The following is an 8,899-nucleotide window of genomic DNA, read 5'->3' on the forward strand; positions in this document are numbered from 1 at the left end:
ATGGCACTAAGATCTTCGGTCCTGGAAGAGGATCTCTCTTGTCCTGTGTGCTGTGAAATCTTCAAGGATCCTGTTCTCCTGACATGTAGCCACAGCTTCTGTAAAACCTGTCTGCAACAGTGCTGGGAGCAGAAGGGAACTTGGGAATGTCCAGTCTGCAGGAAAAGATCTTCAAGAAAACACCCTCCTCTCAACCTGGCTCTAAAGAATCTGTGTGAGGCCTTCGTACAGGAGAGTAGTCAGAAACGTTCAGTGGGGTCTAAAGAGCTCTGCAGTCTGCATAGGGAGAAATTCAAACTCTTTTGTTTGGATGATGAAAAGCTTATCTGCCTGGTTTGTCAAACTTCAGAAAATCATGAAAACCACAAAATGCGCCCAGTGCAGGAGGCAGCACAGAAGTACAAGGTTTGAAACAATTTTATTACAAAGCATGAGAATTTTGAGAACATTTTTGTCACTGCATTTAATAAAGTGTAAAACACAAATTTAAATCTTAAACAGTATAACTAGAAATACACTATATGGTTAATACTAAGGCTTAGACACATGGGACATTATATTTCTTGCTTTTTCACTGATGTGAATTCATCAGATTGTTTAAGATTGTTTAGGTATCTTATTTAATATTGACACGGAAGACAGTGTCTTAAGCCCTTACTGGAAGTTCCAGATACCCCCATTAGACTGGAATTTCAGCACGGTTATAACAACCTCAGGTTAAGATTGCATCATCATACACAACATATTTTGTCATTGATTCACATAGTATTGTACATACAAGTGATCCTATTAAATCCACAGCCTCCAAGAAGGTAATTTCTGCTTGGGATGTACTGAATGTAAAAAATGAATTTAATTTTAGTTTGTATAATTGAAGAATTACGATACCTTTATGATTTTGGAAATACTTTGTCTCTAATTTAATATTTGCCATTTCTTTATGTCATATTGGAATTAGCTTGTAGCCACGTTTCAGCATTTACATGTTTCCACATCAGCTTTTAAGATCACATGGCATGATACTCAAATATACACCCATACTGTACCAAACCTGACACTGATGTGGCTGTCTGTATTCTATCTAATTGCATCTCTGACATAAAAACTTGGATGACTCAAAATGTCCTTTATCTTAACTGTGACAAGACTGAAGTCATGCTTATTGGCACCCCCCATCAACTTTGTAAAGCCAATCCTATAAACCTATCCGTAGATTATTCTGTATTTGAGCTTCAGTCTAAATTGAAAAACCACGGGGTGATATTAGATTCTGGCTTAACATTTGACCCACATGTGCAGCATATTGTCAAAACATTTTTTAACCTCAGAAATATCGCTAGACCACGCCCTATGTTATCATTAATTGTGGCTGAAAAGCTGATCAATACATTTGTGTTCTCCTGAATTGACTACTGTAATGCTCTACTCGCTGGAGTATCTAAATCTGCATTGAACAAACTGTTGTATGTCCAAAATTCGGCAGCCAGAATCCTGATCAGGTCTAGTGCAAGTGATCACATTACTCCTATCCTGGAGTCCTTGCACTGGCTTCCTGTCAAATTCCGTGTGGTCTTTAAAATCCTCATGCTCATGCATGGCTTGGCACCTCAGTACCTGTATGGACTATTATCGCCCTATTCCCCACCTCTCAACCTTCGCTTTTCTAATTCTGGTCATCTAACTGTCCCCCAAGCCTCTTTACATTGTATGGGTGACAGGGCCTTCTCCTGTTATGTCCCCAAGCTCCGGAACTCTCTGCCCAAGGATATCAGAGAGTTAGCTTCTCTAAACTCCTTCAAATCCAGACTCAAAACCTTCTTTATAAGAGCATTTACTTGACTGGTTCCATTCTTTACCCCTCTGCTCCTACTTTTCTTAGTACCACCATCCACGGTCTCCTCTGTGTATTGTAATTGTGTTTTATCTTGTGTATTCTTTTTATTTATTGTCGTTGTCATTTTGTAAAGCGCTTTAAGAAGCCACCTTTGAAGGCGCTACATAAAATAAAGTTTTCTTTTTATTATTATAATAATAAAGACTACCCAATAAAATAATTTTCAGTAACCTGATTGTGTTTAGGTTTCACTGCTCAGTTTGTTGGGCAGCATGGTAGCGCACTGGTTAGCACTGTTGACTTACAGCACTGGGGTCCTGGATTCATTTCCATACCTGGGGTACTATCTGTGTGTAGATTTTATGTTCTCCCACATTCGCGTGGTGTTTCTCTGGGTACTCAGGTTTCCTCACAAAGTCCACAAACATACTGGTAGGTTACACTTGGCTTCTGGGAAAACTGGCCTTAGGTGTGATTATGTGCATGTTTGTATCTGTGTCATGGTGTCTGCACTGTGATGGACTAGCATCCCATCCAGGCTGTGTCCCACCTGTTCACTTTGTTGGTATAGGTCAATGTCAGTGACCTGTGCTGGACAGTTCTGACAGGGAAAGGACACAGAGAACAGCAGTGTCATGTTCAGGGTGTATAATTCCAGAGGTGTCAGGTTCTGTTGGTCAGGAGACATTCTGTGATGAAGAGGAACACAAGAAATTATTTGTGCTCAAGTCCAGTGAGCTCAGACAATAGGTTTCAGATTAATTATTGATTAAAATTAAATAATTAAATAATTGATAAAATGTCATCCATTGTCCTGTGTTGATTGGAAACTGGTGTGAAATCTTGTGTGTGACAATAGGTATACAGTTATTAGACTTACAGTGACAAAAATTTGGATAGGACACCTAAAGAAGGCGCCACACCTAAAACTTATTTTTTTTAAATCTTTTCACCATGGAGTGAACCTTTACCTGATCATGTTGTCAGTAATTCCTGCAGTAAAGTGTGAACTCAATCCAGGTGTTTCATTTCATTCTAGGAGGAGCTAAAGCCTTTGTTGGAACCTCTGCAGAAGAAGCTGAAACTCATTAACAAAGTTAAAAAGACGTGAAGGAACTGCTGTGCACATTCAGGTACTCTTACTGTTATATAAAATACCAGATTGGTGCTAGCCCAGGGAAAATTGCCCACAATCATTTAGTTATTTCAAAGAAACACATTTTTCACAGATTAAATCATTAAAACCAACAATGATGTAAATATTCTTTAAAAAAGAATTATGTTGAATTATTTTCAATATGTATTGAAAGTCATAAGCTAAAATTGCACTTAAGTTGCTAAATATTATGCATACAAACATGATAAATACTAATGTTGTGCAGCACAACTTAAATGACAGTAAATACTACAGTAAATGACAGTATATACTGTACTATTTTACTATTTAGTGTTATGCATTTTCCATTCCAGACACAAGCTCAAGAAACTGAAAAACAGATCAAAAAGGAGTTTGAGGATTTTCACCAGTTTCTGCGAGATGAAGAGGCAGCCAGAATAGCTGTACTATGGATGGAAGCAGAACAGAAGACTCAGATGATGAAGGAGAAGATTGAGACCATTACAAGAGAGATAAAGCCCCTTTCAGATACAATCAGAGCCATAGAACAAGATTTGGGAGCTGAAGACCTATCATTCCTTCAGGTAGAGATGACCCTGACAACAACTCTCTGAATCCAGACTGACATTATTGACTAGTCACATTTACACAGTAGCAGCTGCACCCTAGATTATATTGTTCTGTAACATTGAAAAGCTCATTGCTACTGTTAGTGAGATGGACATCTAGGTATCGACTACTGGAATGATAATTCCTTTCCCAGATAGAGATTAATTCTTTTGAAACATTAGTGACAACTTAGTACACTGCAGATGAGTCTTCATTAAAAAATAAGAGAATTTAAGAACAGAGTGAATTAATCTGGAATTCTATTCTCTTAACTTTTAAGTTTATTTATATGCATTTTAATACTGTTCTCCATTATCTTATGAAATATTGCCATATTTGAATGTTTTAAATGATGTAGAACATCAACTAAATATTCTGTTTTTTTAAATGTACTATATTACTTTTTCCATCTTTAAGACATGATCCATACAGTTGTGCTGTTTGATCTTCATTCTGCCTGCAGCTGTAATGTCATAGTCACTGATCAGAATTACAGAACGGTATTATTATTCAGTGTATTTTTCAGATTTGTCAAGGGAATATTTGTGAGCTTGTGTTAGAGAAGAATTTCTAATTTGTCACATTGTTGATGTTTTCCAGAACCACAAGAACACAAAGAACAGGTATGTGAACTCCATATCTTTTCTAAAAGTCTCCCTCTTGTAGCGGCAAGACATATTATTACACTTAGAAGAAATTTCTAATAATCTTTCTATTGCCTTGACAAAGCAGATTGGGCCTCTGTATAAAAGCAGAGGAATTCAGCTAAAAGGGACCCATCGGATAATAGACATGTTTCAGGTCTAAAACACAGATCAGGACATTGTAAAGCACATTCTGAAGCACCCTAATTACAGTCTGCTATTCACCTTCTGCTAGGACAATTGATCAGAGGTCATTGTCCATCACACAAAGGACAATCTAACAGTAAGGAACGTGCAGAATAGTTACCAGGCTACTCCTGATATCATCCTAACTGATCATTAACTAATATTGTACCTTAAAACTAGCACCCAATTCATTTTCGTTGGTTAACTCAATTCTGAATTTACCAACAATGTGACTGCAAGCAGTCCGAGTCAGGACTTTTTCCAAGACACCAGGCCAAGAGAGCAAGTCAGTAGAGAACAGAATTCTTCTTAAGATATTTGTCATGCAACAGAAGAAATCTTTTTTTCACAAACTCACTGTTATTTTCACCTGATCAACAAAACAAGGTAATTGGTGTCCTTTTGTCAACATCCTGAATATAGTGGATTCAGTAAAAACTGAGATTCTCCCACCAACTGACACTTGTAGCTGCACTGAAACAGACAGCTGTGTACAGACAGTTCTAAAGACCGATGATCAACATGACACTAACTTCCCCTGCAGAGTTTTTCTCAGAAATCTATGCAAAGCTCCCTCTCTCTCTTCTTTCTGTACCGGGACACTCTCAGCACAGTGCAAGCAGCTGCCAACTTGGACCAAGGACCGACGCAGCACAATTCTGTCTTTCCAGTGGGAAGTTTAAAGTCACCAAGGATGTTTGGCCAAAGGCTCTTTGAGTATAAAACATTTTATTTACATTACAATTCTCAAGATGTGAACAATTATTCCAAACATATGTTTGATAGCTCACAATAAATACATATTTACTTGTATCTAAGAATATGAATGTGATTTAACTATATGAGACTGATAAAACCTACAAGACAGACCTTAACTCATGTTAAAGTCAATATAATTTAACTCTAAAGTTATTAGACAAAGAAGTCTGATCTATGTAATCCCTGAGTGAACAATTAGACAGCATCTCAGCAGATTTGATTCTCAAATATTTTATATTTACTCCTGTTTGTTATGCATGTTTTCATGTAATATGAATTAATTGTACATTGTACATTTAGAATCTTTATGAGAGTTTGTAAATTATGTTTGGCTGATTTCTAACAGTTGGCAAAGAACAGTTCCAATGTTTAATTGTTACAATAAATTAAAATCCCTCATATCCCTCATATCTCTGCACTCTTTCTATTGTACTGAGAACAATATTGAAATGAATCCTGATTTTTTTTGCAGATCCCAGCCCACACTGCAGGATCCAGAAGGGGGTTCAAGAGCACTGATAGATGTTGCCAAGCACCTGGGATCTTTGAAGTACAAAGTCTGGGAGAAGATGATGGAGATTGTACAGTACAGTGAGTACCGGGGGGATCACAAGGGGAAGGGATATTTATACCTTTTCACAGTACAAGAGTAACAAGGAGAATTCTGGAGTTAGTCAGATAAACCAGTGAGAGTGTGTCTGTCGGTTTTAAGAGCCTGGAGTGAAGTGACTGATTTCCTCCAATTTGATCTCCATGGCTTATTGGTTGTGATGATTCTGTAGTGACACTTTAGCTCGTGTGTCACTGACGGCTATGCTCGAAAAATGTACTTTCAAACCTATATTCTCACTCCCCATTTTAAAATGTGTAAATTGTATTGTTCACAATGGGGGGGTTACAAAAATGGATAAACACCAGGAAATGACCTAGGGAATAAATCATAATTAAAATAAATAATCATAATTCCCAACTTGTAAGGATTTGCCAAGAATATAACTGAGCGGTTGGTATTTGGAGGTACCTGAGCTCTTTGTTCTCCAGCACAGCTTTGGTGAAAAAAGTAATAATTTAGCCACCCTTGGTCAACAAATATTTATTTACAGTGACAATACACACAACTACACTACACACAACATAAACAGACAAGTTACCCTTTGAAGTAGTTCAGGTGGGTAGCTGCGTCAGCATGCGTAGTCTGCAAAGGAACAATACGTTTATTCCATACTGAAAAGAGAAGAGAAGCCTTCATCAGGTGTGAGAAAGACAGGGCAGACAGCAAAGATTAAATAGCACAGAAAAACAAAAGCTGGGAGAGGGGAGGAAGCAGGAGTGGCAGAGGCAGAGAGGCCACTCAGGAAGTGCAAAGTGGGGAAGGGTGAAGAAAGGTGTGAAGTCAAAATCTGCATGAGAATAGAGAAGATTACATTAAAATAAGTCAGTCTTTGAGCGAAGGGGGATGGTGTGAACCTAGTTTCAGGATGAGTTTCATTTCTGTTGTTTTTTTGCTATGGGAGTTGACAAATCCTTCTTTGAGAAAAGAGACAGAGAGATCAGTGTGATCATGGCCGTCTGAGGTGAAATGAGAAACTATGGGCTTGGAGAAATCTTTCATCTTCACAGCCCTGACATGTTCTCTGAAGCGGTCTCCTAGTCTCCTTCCAGTTTCCCCAATGTAGATATCTGGGCATTTTGTTGCAGGAGATACAGTAAATGCGGTTGCTGGAGGTAAAGGATGTCATCTGGGTGAACTGGAATTGACTTGAGGGGCCGTGAATGAGCGTGTAGTAAGTTATGTATTTGCAGGTGATGCAGTGAGTTCTGTTGCAGGGGAAGGTGTCTGGTGGGGATGATTGCCGAGTGCGGTCAATGGAACTGTGAACCAGAAGTTTACATAGACTGGGTGGTCGGTGGTATGAGATGATTGGGCTGTTAGAAAAAAGGGTACCGATGGAGGGATCTCCCTGTAAAATGGAGTAGTTGTTAATAATGGTCCTGGGGATAGAAAGTGTGTTAGAGTGGTAGGGAAGCAGTTCCTAGTCGAGTTTTTTGACCTGGGTGAAGGCCCTATCGATAACATGGGTGGGGTATCCTCTGTTGATGAAAAAAGAATACATTTTGAGTGCTTGGTTCTGGAATTCCATGTCGTCACTGCAGAGTTGATGTAGCCTGAGGAACTGTGAGAAAGGGAGAGAGTTTTTGGTGTGAGTGGGATGAAAAGAGCTGTACAGGAGATAGCTGTGTGAATCTGTGGGTTTGTAATAGACTGCGGATGAGAGTTGAGGATTGGTTTACAGATATATTTTTGTCTAGAAACGAAGAGTGGTGGAAGATATGTTAACTTTATATTCGGGGGACTAATGAGAGTTAGTGCATTGATGCAGGAAGTGCTCTAGCTGGTCATTAGAGCATGTAGCAGCACTGATGTAGTCATCGATGTATCACTTGTAGAGGTCAGGGACAAAGCCAGTGTAGGAAGCAAAGAAGCATTCTTCTACCCAGCACTTCCTGCATCAATTCACTTTCTCTCACCCGTTCCTCAAATATGCAATGATCTGGTCAGGGACATTTGGATGGCACACACTTACTCTCCTGTCTCCTCCTGTGTCTTCTTTCTGTTCCCCTTCTTTCTTTGTGTCTCTCTGTCTTTTATCCTAGACTTTTAACGTTCTTAACCATTTACCCAGAACTTAATTAACTAAGGTAAACCAGAAGATTCGTTTGATCAGTGTGTTGCACACCCAGAACAACTAAATAAACACTAGGAACACTAGGAAATATTGACACTAGTTAAGTGTTGCCCATTGTGTCTAGATTCTTAGACATAGTCACTGTAACAATATTTTGTATAGGCACTGCTACTTTCTACACATATTTTAAAAATGTTCATTGTAGACATTTCTCTGACCATTATGTTACTGGAGTTACTCAAGTTGCACAAAACTGATTTTTTATGAAAATGTTGATTTCTTTTTAGGTTCTGTGACTGTGGACTCCAATACAGCACACCCCAGGCTCTCACTGTCTGAGGATCTTACCAGTGTGAGCGTCAGAACTGAGAGACAGCAGCTTCCTGACAACCCAGAGAGATTTGATTATGATTTATGTGTACTGGGATCTGAGGGATTCACCTCAGGGAGACACTGCTGGGATGTTGAGGTGGGGGACAATACTGACTGGATTGTTGGTGTGGCCAAAGAGTCCATCAACAGAAAAGGATTAATCAATCTGAGCCTAGAAGGAGGAGTGTTGGCTATTTGGCTGTGGTGTGGTGATTACAGAGCACTGACTTCACAACTCTCTCTGAAGAGAAAACCCCAGAAGATCAGATTACAGCTAGACTATGACATAGGGGAGGTGTCTTTCTTTGACCCTAGTGATGGGACTCCCATCTACACTTTTAAAGATACATTTACGGAGCAGATGTTTCCATTCTTCTGCTTGGGGTATACTGGTTCTCTTCGTATCTGCCCAATGAAGGTGTCTGTATGTACCAGTGGATAATAACACAGTATGTTGAGGGTGTTGATCGGGGCAGAGCTGATGTGAAAAGCCCTCCTGAATGGATCTTCAATGAGGTTTACTTTTGTTAATGCTGCCCCAACCTCTAGCTATTGATAATGCTGTTGGTGAGGAGGCCATTTGATCTCTTATTATCGTATAAAAAATATTTTTCTGTGTTTTGCCATAGTTATGAAAACACTGACTATGAGTTACATAACATTTTTTTCTGTACTGCTATCTCCTGTAATA

General features: G+C 39.0%; 1 pseudogene; it reads left to right on the forward strand.

Moving 5' to 3' along the window:
- LOC148820903 (zinc-binding protein A33-like) lies at positions 1-8,650 on the forward strand (annotated as a pseudogene).
- The last annotated feature ends 249 nt before the right edge of the window (positions 8,651-8,899 follow it).

This window comes from Atractosteus spatula, chromosome 14 (genome assembly GCF_055471065.1).
Source record: "Atractosteus spatula isolate fAtrSpa1 chromosome 14, fAtrSpa1.hap1, whole genome shotgun sequence".
Lineage (NCBI taxonomy): Eukaryota > Metazoa > Chordata > Actinopteri > Semionotiformes > Lepisosteidae > Atractosteus > Atractosteus spatula.